The sequence below is a fragment of the Struthio camelus genome, chromosome 3 (assembly GCF_040807025.1).
Source record: "Struthio camelus isolate bStrCam1 chromosome 3, bStrCam1.hap1, whole genome shotgun sequence".
In the NCBI taxonomy this organism is placed as follows: Eukaryota; Metazoa; Chordata; class Aves; order Struthioniformes; family Struthionidae; genus Struthio; species Struthio camelus.
In genome coordinates, this window is record NC_090944.1 from 135,456,447 (window position 1) to 135,472,466 (window position 16,020).

At 37.6% G+C, this 16,020-nt stretch overlaps 1 long non-coding RNA gene across 1 annotated transcript; it reads right to left on the minus strand.

Annotated features, from left to right (window-relative positions):
• Positions 1–400: 400 nt before the first annotated feature.
• LOC138066893 (uncharacterized) lies at positions 401–14,138 on the minus strand. Its single transcript, XR_011140544.1, has 3 exons — positions 14,020–14,138; positions 2,506–2,605; positions 401–495 (listed from the first exon to the last, which is right to left on the minus strand). It is a non-coding gene; the product is annotated as an uncharacterized lncRNA (long non-coding RNA).
• Positions 14,139–16,020: the final 1,882 nt, after the last annotated feature.

Consider the following 16,020-nt stretch of genomic DNA (forward strand, 5'->3'; position numbering starts at 1 on the left):
AATAAAATATAAAATCTATTAAAACTTGATGCAATAAGTACTAATCTTCATTATGAACATCTGCTTAAAGTAATTATGAGCATCTGCTTAAAGTAGATGTAGGCGTTAACATACCATGAAAGCAAAAGAACTGTGCAAGATAATGCTAATTTTTATCTTTAATAACACACAAAAATAGCTGAAAATCTCATTTAGCATTTGAAGACAAAGGAATACAGATTACAAAGAACATGCTTCTCAATGAGAAAGCAATTTGTACTTCTCTACCAGTTATTCATAGCACAAACCTATGAAAAACCTTCAAAAAGTAACTTGAAATGGCATGCCCTCGGTCATCTTTGTTATGGTAGAAATAAATAGGTATCCAGCATGCTTAACAAGAAAATAGTAAGACACTTACATTAGAAGATTTTAGTAGCTAAGGCACCCTTCTACAAAGAGCTGCTGCCTAACACGCAGTTGTCTCTTCACAGCTTCACTTGCCGCTGTGGTGCCCTACAAGAGAGGAAATACTCTGTTTCAACTTTTGCACTAGAGGTGATTCTTGTGACTTATTTACTTTAAGTAATAACAACACTGAACACTTACTTTAGTGACAGAATTTGCATGGTATGTCTTTTTCATTTAAGTAAATGTTTTTCCATTTATTCCCCAGAGCAGCACAACTGACAACCGAGGTGCAGAGCATTAATATAAGACATATACACATGCACTTACATAGGCTTTTCCTCTTCTTCAAGGGGAGGAACTAAAGGTAGAAAAATAGGTGGAAGCAATGCCTCCAAAATATGTACTTTCAAACCAGAAATCAGGCTTCAGAACAATACATTTCCAACCTGGAAGAATTTCTTCTGATCACTTTAGGTGGAATGTGGGAAAATGCTCTCTTCTGCTTTTCCAGCAGGTTGAATTTAAACACTCTGATAATCCTTAAGCAGAATTTCCTCTACACTAAAGGCAACTAGCTTATAGTTTCACTTAACATTGCAGCTGGCACTGCCAGTATTACAAAGAGCATTGGTGCCAAAAGAAAGAATCACACTTGCATCTCTACCTTGGTCCCTTGTTCTTGCCCTATGCCATCCTCCCCTGGCACTGGCACAAGCATTGGTGACAGCGAAGTGATCTGGATTATAAGTAATTTGACCAAAAAAAAGAAGTAGGCTAATTTCAACTGCTTCTTCCATCTGACTAACCCTGAGGAAGACAAGCATTTGTCTAGATCAGATGTGAACAGTAGGAGAAGGTGGGAAAGGACAGTGAAGAAGGAAACTGTACATCCAAGTCTGGCTTGAAGGGCACAAGGGCTTTAGGAGTCCCATCTCTCACCAGTGGCTTTGTGTAAGCCTGAACGAAACACTATCTCTAGAAGTTACCTTCCAGTTCATCTTTATTTCTTTAACGATATTAACCCTAACCTGACATTAATATGTCACCACAGTATGTTACCAAGTAATAGTCAGTGAATTGAAACTACTCCTCCTGTGGGAGCAGGAACAGAACATGAAAGATCCCTGTTGCCAAAGAATTATATTGTAGTTAGTTTGCAGACACTGGAATAATAGCTATCGGTGTTCAGACAGCTGCTGTACACCCTCTATAACTACTACCCTTAGAGGTCTTGGGCAACTTTAAATAACTGAATTTGAATCCCACAGTTCTGAATTAGAATCTACCAATGCCAACAAAGCAACAGATACGCGAAATTTGAAGGCAATAGAAAAACACTTACTCCTGCTTTATTCTTCTGTTATCATGGCCTCCTGCATATAATGCCACTCCAGCTGTGGTGCAATACATCTTTGTGAAAAAGGATCTTGTAAAAGCAAGCAGTATTTTTACTTTTAAGGGCATACAAATTTCATTAGTTATGAGTCGCTTTTGCTACTGTCACCCATTGTAGGAAACAACAAAACATAGCACAAGATTTAATGGAAGATGTTTTTTATTTTACAAACATCTCTAAGTTGATTTTAAATCCTCACACTCATTCCCCCAGAGATTGCATTCACTCATGCGCTTGCAGCCACATCCTCACAGGCACCAAGACATGTACATCCAGGCAGCCTGGTCAGGCTTACTGATGTATGACACAGCAGACAAGCAATGACAGCTATTGAATCCTCATTATGTCTCTGGGGTTCTTCTAGACTTGACTGGTGACAATGAACTGGTCTTGGGACACATTTTTATAGTCTTTGGGAGTCAATAGTTGTTATAGGGTGGTCCTCTGTTTCAGCCTTGCTCAGTTCAGTCTATATAAATCTTAGCTCAAGTTGGTTTTCATTGTTTTTCTTTGTCTGAAATGTTTTCTTGTTGGGCTTTCTCCTTTGGATATAAAGACCATGTTCCTCAACTGCTGGGTAGGGCGTTCTGGGAGCAGTGTTTTGAGAGTTCAATACAAGCCATCCTTGTAACCCTTGTTTTGCTCTTTCTGATGCTGTCACATACACACATTTCTGTTCAAATTGCATTCTTACCAGTCTTAATATTTTGGTTACAAACCTCCACATCATGAAGTATCGATTTATCACCAGTCTGTTGGAAGTAGGCAGTTTACATCAGTAGCTCCATTCCAAAACCAGCGCTTCCTACATAGTGGAACCTGGAAAGTAGTTTTGATGCTTAAGAGACCAGATCTGGGGACAGAATCCCTCCTTCTAGTAGGCATGGGCTGTACCATTAGCTAAAGGGCTGCCAGTCTTAAATTTGGCTCCTATTATTCAAACGACACTCTAGAGCCCATCAGAACCTTATTCAGGGTGGATCGATTTTAAATGTTGCTCTTTGTTTAATTTCTGACACTGTTACCATGGTGATAAGCTCCGCAGGAATTAGCGGAATCTTTTGAAACATATTTAAAGTCACCCAATATCCATCTTAATGTGTGCCATCCCCCAGATATTAGCTCAGAATACTGTTAATGTTGAGGTCCAATGGACTTCCATAAATACTTTTAAAATAATTGATCTACCTATGAACAGTGTCTGAAGACATTTGCTGCCATTTAAATTAGTGTTACACTTTCTTGGGTCAGTTCCACAGTCTTGCATTGCATATGATTGAAGACCCATAGCTTTCCATTTATTTAAGAGGAGAATTAAATCATAGAACTAGAGCATTATGTACAGTTATTAGCAATGCACTACTGCTGAAAAGATTGTAAAGATTTATTCATCAGTATCAGTTCTATAGACTGCTTCTCCATTACCTGTTCTTTGTATTATTGCACAGTGTTTTTTCTTCCATAATACTATTGCACTATCTGCATTCACTGGAGTAGCTGACTATATGGTAAATTTTGCAATATAAAACCATTCAAGTAATGTATATAGACCTTGCTATATTTGGAATAAAAAAAGCAGAGTTTGCAAACAACAAAATAACAAAGCTAGATATATTATGAACAGAATACAGGGGGAAAAAAACATTTAAGCACAGGCTGTAAGACATCGTTATCTTGAAGTTAAGGTTGCTAAGCAACATAACTGTTACAAAACCTACACAGCAGAAGTGTTACTGTCAGTAAACTATAAGCATGGAAATGTCTAAAGTAGCATAGATTAAAGCGATAACCACATATTTCATATACTCCCTTATCTGTACAAACTGGAAAGTCATATTAAAAGTATATATTCTCATTGCCTATTTTTCATTACATTAATTTTTAAATTGTTGAACCACTTATCACTATACAGTAATACGGTATTGAAAGTATAGTTCTAAAGACAATGCATAATGCATAGTAGAATAATTTTAGATATCTAGTGAGGGCAGAATTTTTAAAAGCCCATTTTCACAGAATAAACATACCATGGAAAATGTCTTACCTGATGACCTCTTGTGCGCACTCCTTACTTCATTCATAAAAATCCCTCAGCTGGGGAATTTGAAGGCTATCTAGAAATTTCAGGCTGTAGGACTAAATCCCATTTCTCAGATAACTTGTCTTAGAGGTATAAAAACTACTCCAGAAACCATTACCAGAAAGACAAAACAAATAGATTACAGTAAATCCTCTTAAAACACTTTGTGGACATACTGAATTTTACAGAAAGTTCCAGTCATCAAAATTATATTCCAGGCATCTATTGAATAAGCATCAGAACGTGAAAAGACTAAAAGCTAAAACCACCAAAATAATGACTAGATATGCATGTCATGTAGCTCCCATTTATAACAACTTCAGGATATATGAATCACAAAAAAGGAATGTGAGAGAAAGGGGATTATATACAATTTTAATTTTTTCCAGGAGAGACAAAAATCGAAATCCTCCTTATTCCCATCAAAATAAAACCCTGTAATTTCAGGATCTCCCTGCCTTCTCTCAGCATTGTCTACATCCATGCACATTAAATACTGATGGAGCTGATACTGGTGGAATAGATCAGCCTTGGGCCTTACCCCCACCAGCTCTTGGAAAACACCCAGCGGCCACATCCTCACAGCCAGTTCAGTGCCTTTTGCTACCCTCTAAAGCTTTAAAAAAGCTCAGTCATAGGTGTAGCCCTCACTGTAACTTTTAAATCCGAAGTGGAGGTTACTCAAGTAGTACTTCATCAGTGCTTTCTCAGAGCTTGGCTTTCCAGTCTGAGGGAAGTTGACCATCTTTTGACAAGATCAAATAGATTAGCCAACATCCTTATGGGGTCCCCTGCATTTCCATAGCATTTCCACAGTACCAGAGAAGCAGGGTACCAGCAGGATTTCTTACGCTGTCTGACTACATAGGGAGTGCATGTGGTATCCGGAGCCATTCAACCTGTGTCAGAGAAGGAAATTGATTTGGATTACATGAAATTCTGAAACTGATGGTGGGAAGTCTCATCATCTGTCATTTTCTGCAGGCAAATATAGGAATAAAACCTGGGAGCAGAACCTATCCTGCCTCTTTGGATTCTGTACGGCAACGCTTCTTAAGAGGAGAGGAAAAGAAGAGTCAGAACAGGAAACTTAAATATCACTAAGAGAACAAATCCAAAACAGTTTTCTAGTTTGAGGCCAGAGTAAACAGTCTGTTCTCTGAAGATGAGCAGCAGAGCTTCTAGCAGCAACATCAGACTGTCATGGAATGCAATGAAAGAATTCCCCATGTGACACAAAAGAAACTGCACAGAGGAATTAATTTATTGCTGTCTAATTCCACCCCAGCAAACCAATCCCAAGAGAATCTTTGTCTCTACAGACACAGCTAAGTACCTCCACTAGTACCACCGTTGCAGAGCACAGTCAGAGAGATTCATCTGCTGCTGCTGAGCCGATTGATCAGCTGTAAGGCTGCCTGCATCCAATTTCTATACCTTCAGAGGCATTCAGCATGGTCCAATTTTAAGCCCAAATCAAACACTCAAATATAATTATATAATGAAAACAGATGCAACTTTCTTGAAAAAGTACAGAATTGTTTAGTATACACATACAATCACATAAGTCTTATTTGGTAAAGGATCTAAAGATATGCTCCAATATACACATATTACACATGTCCTCACCTTCACTGAGGAACAGAGGCTTTATAGAAGATAACCTCTTGAATCTGAGATGGGGCATAAAAACCACAGGACTTCTTGTGACTCCTTCATGGAGTTCATGCTGAACTAAATGCCCAGTGGAGCTCAGCTGGGTAAGTAATCATTCCAAAGCCTCTTACAGACACATCTTGGTTGTACATGCTATGTCAGAGTCTGTACCCATGATTTAATCAAGGATGATAAACTTAAGCAAGGTCAGTTGCTAATAATCACATGAAACAAGACTAGGTTTACTTTTTAGACAGAATATAATGCTGAACTACACATTTGAGTTCCCATTCAAAGACAAACTGAGTTTAACAATTTTCTTGATACATATGAAGTCAGATAACATGAAGATTATTCTGAAGACAACTTTTTTTTTTTTTTAAAAGAAGATCTGTAAAAGCCAGATGAGCATCTATTAGTTAGATTTACTGATGGAGTCAGAATAGTTTTGCGAAAAGTTAGTACATAGCCATTGCATATTTGGAAAAAAGCTTCAGACTGAAAAAAGGTGTAACATTTCATTTAACAAGACTTACAGTATTTGCAATAATTAGTTTCTATTATAACAAATAACTTGTTCGTCTCCCTCGTTCCTCTATCTTCCAATACTTTCTACTCATTATCATATGTGCACAAATAAATTAACTATCACTGGAACAATGAGACTCTTGTATCCCTCTATTTCCCCCCCCCCTTTCAAAATCTAAACCAGAAATATGCCAACAATGACAAATGCTGGATCTGTACTACCTAGAGTCTGCAAAAGATCAGTAACTGGCAAGTGAAAAGTCTTTTCCTAGGACAAAAGCAAATTACCTCTTAATTGTACTGGCTTTAAATGTTTTCATTGCATTAACAATTTTTAGTTCCCCTAATTGCAAGTCTCACTGACAGCTAATTCAGTTATTAATGTACATATTTACATAATCCTAGGCATATTATATATATCCGTAGCTAAAACATATGAGGTATTTCTTTGCTCAGCACTTTCTTAATATATTCATCTAACATTGAAAATTTTAACGCCTCTGTTTCCCCAGGCTTAGTAGCTAAAATGAAAACATGGAGAATTTTCATTGCAGAATCACAATACTTGAAGTCTTAAAATATAGAAAGACATAATGGGAATACAGAAAATTTGTGGAAACTTCAATTTGTGCATTAAAGTCATTTGGAATGTGATTTCAAGATAGACTTGCTGTAGCTTTCCTACTCTTAGTACCTATTGATCTTACCAGAATATTTTTACAAAGCCATCTCATAACCTCACAAACTTAATAGGCAGTAAATATGAACTGAATACTATATAATATCTGACCAAGTACAAATAGGCAGGTGTCATGCTCACTTTACATGCAAAAGGGGGCCAATGTACACTATCTACACAGCAGACCTGTCTGTTTGAGCTTACAAGTATTTTACCTAATGAAGCTTGCAGGATTTATTGGGTTAGTATTCAGTGTCTTTGCAATGTACTCTGCAGTTCAGACTACGGGGGTAGGCATAACAAGAGTAAGAACATATATATTTAAAGCTTATAAGGGAAATAACTTAAGTGGAAGTGCTCATGAAAAAGCACATGAAAAGTGGAAGTGCTCATGGAAAAATGCTCAAGAACTTTTGTTCTTGATCATTTTTCCACAACTGGTCCCCTGACTGTAAAGCATTGCAGCAAGACAGAATACAAACATTAAACATGGAAAGAATCTCTGCTCACTTCAGTAAACATTAGACCAAGTAAATAACCATCCATCAGACTGTTTTGATTAATGAGTTCCATTGAGAAAAAGATTCCATAAGCAAAGCTTATGGAAAGAAATATCCATTCTCATCTCTCCAAACTAACTTTTGGTGAACCAAACACCGAGTTAGAACACCTTGGTAGTAATCTTCTCAGTCAGTTACCAGTGTATGACCTTGAGCAAAGGAACTATTACACCAGTTTCTCAGATAGAAGCCAAGATGGAACATGAGTAGCTGCCCAGGGGGCATGCAGTGTCATCTTCTATAGAAGAGACTTGACACTAAATATAGGTCTTCTCCATCCCAGCTGAATGTCTAAGCAAAGAGATCAGTCTTCTCAGCATAGGAACTGCTTTCTTTAATGATGTAAAGCATCTGGCCTCTAATATACCCAACATGCAGCTTTGAAAAACTTTTCAGCTGCTGTGTGCTAAGTTGTGTCTTAAGCAGACTGCACTTCCAGATTTCTTTGGCTTGAGCTTACCCTTCATCAGATGACATTGATTTGAAGTTCTAGCTTTATTCCTCTACTCATTTGCTCAGAAGAAAAGGTTATCAATCTCTTGTGCCATTATTCACATAAATCTAGGAAGTTATGCTAACTTGGGCTAAGACCTTTCCAAATTCGTGTGTATGAAAATCATTTTCATTAATAGATGCAAGTTTTTCCAATGTTGTTTTCTTCAGTAGCATTTATAAACACTAATCATAATCAATGTCATTGTTCCACCTTATTTAAGAGCTGTTTAATGTAACAGCTTTCCTGATTAGCTCTCCATATGCTCAGAAAATGCAGTCTGTTGGAGAGGAAGAAAAGAACCATCACTTTGATAGCTGTACTGTAATGAATAATTATTGCAACCACTAGACTACTTAGTTAAGTGACCCATGTAGTGATTACCATGTTTCTGGAGTTGACTGAACCTATGATTCCTATGTGGTCTCCTCAAGGGACCCTGTTTAAGTTTCAGACCTCTAGCAGTTATCTTTTTCTGATGAGAATCGGTTCCTTTTCTTTCTGAGCAGGGTATTGACCTGAAACCTCCTTGTAATTCATTGTGATCATTCTCCACTATTCCAAGTGGAATTCAGCACCTGCATAGCTCTGTTGCCTCAGAGACAATGACAGAAAAACAGCGGATAACCATGTCCTTTTTTTAGAGCAAGATATAATCAGTTTTGGACAAAGACATTAGGGAAAAAGACACATAACTGTAAATGACTAGCATCCTAATCAGGCCAAGAACTATTTATCTGTATCAACTTCGCCTACTTTTGAATTCAAATTAATTTCTCCAGAGCAAGGGCTTTCTCTTCACTCATTTTACCTTTTTTCCTTCCTTCATAAGAAAAAAAGGGTTCTAGGCTGGATTGAGCCCACTGAGCACATCAGGAGGAGCTACATTTCTCTTCCACATGCGTGTTTGTATTTCAGAGGAGTGGAATACAGCACCTGGCACATTTTTATACATACCTACCATTTGAGTGTAATTCAGCGCACTGCAGAGGAGCCAATGCAAACTGCCTTGTTGGATAGCATCAGGCTGACAGAAGGCAGCCCCATCAGCCTCCCTTCCACGCTCCTGCCAGTCAGACCTGCTTGCTCTATTCTCAGTGCACCAGGCTTGTTTGTCAGTAGACTAGCTCCACCTTGTTTGATGTACCCCACAGAAAGACACTTACAGCAGCTACCCCCTCAGACTCATTCACCTAGAGGTCCCTCAGTGTAGATCTTTCCCCACTTTGCTATGACACTTCCTTGTCACATAGATTTCTCATAGAAAATGAGTTAATGCAAATCCCTAATGAATCTGTTCAGCCAGGAACTAAAAGCCTCATGTAATAGTAATTCACTGCTCTTCAGATGTGCCACAGTCCCATAACAGTGTTTCTTTTGAAACTTCTGCCTGGCAGACTACTCTAGTCTCCCACAGAGAGCCTTAAGAATATGTTTCTTTTCCTTACAGATCTGTAATTCCTTTGAGATGCTTCCTGTAGTTTTACAGTAGGCAATATTGAAGAGAATCAAAATGCCATGACCAATTAACATTCTTTGCTAGCTAACAATTTAAGCCGCTGTTGTAAACTAAGATATTATTAGAATAGCAGCTTGTTATATAGTTGTAAAAAAAGCACTGGGGGCCACATTGCAGTCACATTTAGGTACTGTCACTCTTAGCCATTAAGGTTCCAGTGTCTTGGACAGAAGACTTGAGTGCTTCATCCTGTTTCTCCTTAATACTTAACTAACTTTTCAGAGCAAAGTTCAAAGCAAGAAAGAGCAAGAATTTCTGTTTCTTCCTCATTTAACATGCCAGCATCTACTTTTCTACTAGTCAGGGAGGGAACCACTGGCCATTCAGCGGAGGGTAGTAAATTTTTTTGAAAAAGGAATATCTCCTAACAGGACTCCCCAGTTATAAGCAAAGAGATCGAAAAGAAGGTTTACCAGTCCATTATCATGTCCTCATCTTTCACCCAAAGAGATTTTTTAAATATGAAAACCAAAATTAAAAACAAATTTTCATTGAGAATTAATATTATACACATAGTATAGCACTTTTCCTTCAGGTACATGGAAAGAACTTTGCTATAATATGTGTGGGTGAGGGATAAAAATCTGCTGCAGTTATTTCATATTCACTATTATTTTTATTTTCAGATGGTAGCTACTGAAAAAACTTTGGATACATAAGAATGGCATTCTCCCAGTTTCCTAGCAGTTTTCATTACAGACTTGATTTTTGCATTCCCAGCCTTGTTAGAGGAAACAAACCTTCTGTTTCTTTGGTATCAGTGAGTAGGCATGTTTCCCAGCCATTGCCACCAGTTTACCGGACTATGCAAAGTCCTCAGTAGCCTGGCCAAGAAATAATGCAGATGCTTGAGATCTCAAAAACTTTTTTATTCTACATTAGAACCAAAACTTGTAAAAGCTTTTTTTAAATGAAAAAACAGCTGACTTGCACAGAGAAGAAACTTGAACTTAACCAGCACCCAATTAACCCTTTGCCCATTTTTACCAGAATTCTCAAATTGTGTCTCTGAAATCTTTACTAATCAAATGAGTATACCTTTTCCTGAAAAGGGTTTTTGATTTGATTAGCTGACATTTTCCATGAAAATTTGCAAAGTTTTCCACTAGATGTTTATACATTTTGCACCATTGTAGACTTGCATCTCAAATAAGTTTCAACTGTGCACTGGTGCTTTAAGCCAAGAAATGAAGCTGATTTTAGAATTTTACAGCTTTAATAGCTTCATGTTTGATTATACTTACACCCTATTTGGTTCTGTAAAGCAGGAGAGAACTACATTTAAGATTTCATAGAGATTAAGCTCAGCCAGCAGAGCCATAGCTCATGAAACCTGTACTGCTTCATTGATGTTATAAGCAAAATCTGGAGAAGTTGTAACTCTAACAGTTGAGCAAATACTTTTCTCTTTACAACTAACTATACTCTACAGGAGTAGATTTTAAGTGTTACCATACAATTTAAAACCATACTGTTGTGATTTATTTAACAGAGCTGACTAAGCTTCCTGGGAGAACTGGTGATGGGCTCCATTCTATAAGTGGTAGGTGGGCAGAGACAGGAGCAAAGTTAACCCTGACATGGAATTTTTACCTAGGAGTCTCCCTAATTCAGAATATTATATTGCAGTTCAAGTACAACATAGCTACATTTTTCAAAGTTACACATTCTTACTTTTAACTTTCTCTTTTGTTTCCAAAGTATAGGGAGCTTCATAAGAAATTGTATTCATAATAGAACCATATTTTAATCATTTGAAGCTAATATAAGCAATCTGAAGTTTTTGATCTTATTAATTCTTGTGATTGCTTTCTTAGAGACCGGGGATTCATTGGAAGGTATGAATCCACCAATTTCAATTGCAGTCTATTCAGACAGATGGATTTGATTGTGTACTTAGCATGCAGACTCCCTGGGCATAGATCATGTGTTTGTATTAACTACTTCACTAGCATTTTACCACCCAAATCACAGGTGTATCTATTTGGCTTAAGAACAATTATCCCACTTACTCTGGTGCAGATTGTGGATGACTTTTGGAGTGCGTTAACTAGATGAGTTTCAGATGAAACTAAACTGGAAGTGCACTCCAACCATTAATGGGCATTTTGTTCATAGGCTGAGATCTGAATTAGCCCAAAATATCCCCCACCCCTGCCCAAATGCATGTAATAAGCACACCGAGTCTGCGACACCACTTTTTTAAATTCTGCAGATCCACATCTGTTGCTCCACAGTTTGCTGACACAGACAGTCTACAGAACTGAAAAGCCCTCAGAATAGCAGATTACTTTTCAAGGCTTTTAGGACAGAAGCTAGCTCTAACTCTTTTCACTTTGCCCAGAATAATGAACCCCCAATCTAGATCCTAACAGTTGATAATATTGCAATAATTATAAACCATTATAGATGTGATATACAAAGATAATAAGTAGTGAATCTGGAATTAAAGTAAGCTCTAGGTCTCCTCAGCTGCCAGAGTGAATGAAACTAGGAGAAAGTTTCTTTTCATGCTAGAATGCAGGAAAAGCAATTAAATCAGAAAGTGAGTCTCTTCTCTTTCTATTCCTACTGTCAAAAGAGAAGATGGAACAATCTGACTTTCTAGGTCAGTGTAGTCCTTAAGGCTTTCCAAAACAAAAAAAGATGAAAGTGCTTTCTTATGCCTAAGGCTTGCCCTCTTAAAGAGGCATACATATAAGTCACACCTACATAAAAATGTATATATTGATTACATTTTTATACTTGGCTGAGCACTTTTGGAGACACTATCTTCAGTTGGGGCAGACTAGCAAATGTATTTAAGTGATAATACATTACTCTGAAAATATGAATTAGTGTTCATAAGTATCTTCCTTATGTACCAATTCACTGCCATATTCTGGTTTGTATTGCTCTAGCAGAGTTAACCTGACCCTGTTCTTTAGGGGAAATATTTTCAGGTGAAATACAGAGCTGTTCTCATATGACCTCAAATTCAACCACTTTCCACCTCCCACACTAGGCTACACCTATAGTCCCATAATTAATAATTCTATTGAGCAGGACTGCACATGCATTAACTCCTTTGTGCAAGAACTTACCAATTAAGAACCTAATCAGGGAAAGCCATTTCATGTGTTTCAGCATGTTTCAGTCCGCATAAAACAAAGCAAAAGTGTAAAACAAAGTTGAAACAAGTTCAATATGTAAAAAATTTTTTGTTTGTTTTGAAGAAAGCTTTATACTATTTTGTAAGGAAGCCAAATCAGGAAATGCTAGTGATTTGGCATTTGTGAAAAGGTATGCATTACTTCAAGACTAATTTGATAAAGTACAGTAACTAAGACCGGGATAACGGCTAGGTCTCATGCAATTGCTCAGGTAAATAAGTAGTAAGATGCCTGCCCTTTGTTCTTTTAGTGAAAATGCTGTAGCTTGACTTGGGCACTGACAACAGAATGGACTGATCACTACTGCATCATAGCTATGTAGGAGGGGAAAGGAGTAGAGGGCAGAGCTCTGCCAAACAGAGCCAGTACATACACCTAGCAGGAACTATTTGTTTTCTTATAGGTGCAAGAGTAAAACGCCTTCCTCTCCCTTTTGCTTACCCCATAGAGCTTGGAATAGAATTCAGCTCTTAGAAATCATGTAATTAGTGACTCAGTTTGAAACTATTATCACAAGAAATACAGACTGGGATAACTAATAGCATATATTTAATTTATGCTTAAATCATATCTGAACCAAACTTGGGAGAAATGCTGGAGATTTGCATGCTACTTGATACTTGTCTCCAGAGACATAGGATCAAGTGACACTGAGAATTTCTGTTACATTGAGCTCAGTGAAGACCACTGAGTTCATGCCCCCAACTGCAGGTATTTATAGGGGCACTTGGATTAGGAGTGTGGCTCCCTTGCACTACCCTATAGTCAATAAAGGGAGAAAGGTACCTTCAAGGGTGATGCAAATCTTAAGTGAAGATGGAATTTCCAGATCAGCCAATCCCTCCGTTATTTCTAAGGAGAATCCTCACTGAAGTACTTTAGCTGTATGCCAGACATTAAATGGGTTGAATTTACACCTGAGACTCCACAAGCTCATATGACAACAGCTTTGGGGCCACAACACTTGCCTTGATCACATTTTTTTTTAAAAAGGGGAAGAAAGTTTTCATGAGTAGCTCTCATACACTCATGTATTTCAACACTAAGTAACTAGTTGAAATAGGAAAGTTGTTGTTTTGTTACCTAATGAAACCCAAAACTTATCAAATTAATAGATGCCCCTTAATAGATTAAGATTTTTTCTGTCCTTGTGCCCTAAGCTCTAGTAGCATTTAAGACTACTCATGTCCAGAAGATCCATATACAACAGAAGCCTTTGAATGAGATCATTGTCGCAGGATGAAAGACTACCTTACAATCCCAGACTATGCAGGTTTCACGTGACATGAGGGAGGGGAGAAGGGGAAAAAGGAGATTTACTGCATGACTCCACAACTTATTTCTAAGATCAGAATTTACTGCCCAAATTACAACAGTACAAAGCAACAGTTCTTATCAACAGAAGCTTAGCTCAGTGAAAATGCGTTTTGCATTTAGGTACACTAAAAGTTATGCTAACAGTCACTACTCAGTAAACAGGCAAAGCCAGCTAATTTATGTTAAATGTAATTTCCCCAAACAAATGAACTAAGCAAAACAGTTCTGGTTGATCTTACCCACCATTACCTCAGTGGCCAATATGCACTCAATCCCAGGGAAGTAAGTGGAGGCAGGCATCCCAAGGAGCTCTACAAGCTGGCAGACCCACAGAGAGCCAAAGAACAGCTACTAGAGCCAACCTATTCATACCCTTCAGGGGAAGGTGGAGGTGGAGCTGGGAATGATTGCTTTAGTCCTGCAGTGGTGAAGAAGGAGTTAATTCCAGTCTGCAATGATTAAAGCTGCCCCAGCAGTGAAAGCAGGTGTTGCCTCTCAAGGTCCTGACAAGGAAGAGATAATTACAGACCATAATAATTAACACTGCCCCAGCAGTGAGAGGAGACTTTGTTTCTCAAGGTCCTGGTGCCCAAGTGGGCCTTATCTCAAAGTCTTGACAGCCTCCCCTTTGGAGTGCAAGATGCAGTAGATAGACTGCTTGTAACTGGGGCCAGATGGGGGGGCATCCCCCCCAATCCTGGTTACCCAGGATGAAACACACAGAGAAAGAATTGTCTTTAAATGGGATTTAAGTGGGAAAGAACAGAGAATGTTTCATCTGTACTATGATATTTATTACTTTGCTATGATATCTATTAGAAGAATATATACTTTTTAAACTGGCAAGGTGTTTCTAGAAGAAAACACGAGTGTTGGAGCAATGTTCCTGACTTTAACAATTCCAGAATGATAGCTGAAAAAGTATTGCATTTCTTATGTTTTTTTATAATATTTCCTTATTGTATTTAATTTGCACTTGATTACAAGAGGACAGCATCTAATCCACTTAATGACACAAAGTTAAATATAGCACAAAGGAGTACTATAAAATGTAATGAAATTTTGCAGCTGCTTATATTTAGGGAAATAATAAATTCTAGCAGAGAAGTTGAAGAACTGAAAGAAGAAGCAAAACTCTCACCGTATGCCTGAAGATTGAAGGCCTATTCACTAGGGTGCTAATAATCTTCAGGGCCAATTATTAAATGATAGAATAGATTATGCATATTAAAATACTAAGGTCTTCTGCTTGCTCACATGTGCTGCATAAGTGTAAAATCTCATCACTTAAGTCCAATGCTGGTTTTCTGTCCAGCTTTACTTAAGTGTTTGTGAACTGGTCTAAGAACTTCTGCACTGCGTATTTTACTTATCGAATTGGTGAAATCAATTCATATTTGGTTTGGCATTACAGACTAGTTATTCTGTGTTCAGGGGATTTGTTCTTGAATTTTCCATTCACAACATACAATATGCACCCTAAAGCCTTAAACATTAAAAACAATAGTTATACAGGTTTTTAAATCCTCATGTTGTACAACCACCATGTTACTTATTTACATAATCATCATACATGAATACTCTTTACATCAAAAAATATCTACCATCTATAATCTGTATATCTATAGTCACTAAAGCTGTAAAAAAATTATGTCTTTAGCTAAGTGAATATCTTCCAGAAAAAATATAATCTTAGACCCTCACAAAAAAATGAAGGAAATTAAGCACAAAAACCGAAGGAAGCAGGTAAAAAGATGTTCCTTGTTAAATATACAGTACCTAGTTTAATTAAACAGTAATTCAAGAACAATCTGAGATCTAAAAAACATTTAGTTGATTCTTCATCCAACAAAGTATTAAAATGTAATTTGATCACCATTCACTCTTGGAGGAGACATTTTTTTGACAGTGAAGGGCAACAGTCTAATATAGCAAGCCACAGTCAATTCACTGGCCGGAAGCTGAAGATTTAAAGCTCAAGATAAGGTTCGCTTTTCCTAAGTGAAAATATTTCACCACTGAAAATAAGGTCTGCAGTAGGTTCTCTGGCATTTGAGGTCTTTACATCAGGATTAAATGCCTTATAGGTCCTTTATTGAAGGCATTCAGGCCTTCAGCTCCATTCAGTATTATGCATAGTGCTCCTGCGTGGTGATGACACAAAGATGGATTAGAAGCCCCTTAATTAAGCAGCACAGAACGCTTGTGAAAAACTCAAAGATGTTTTGAGGCAAACAGGACTCTACTGAA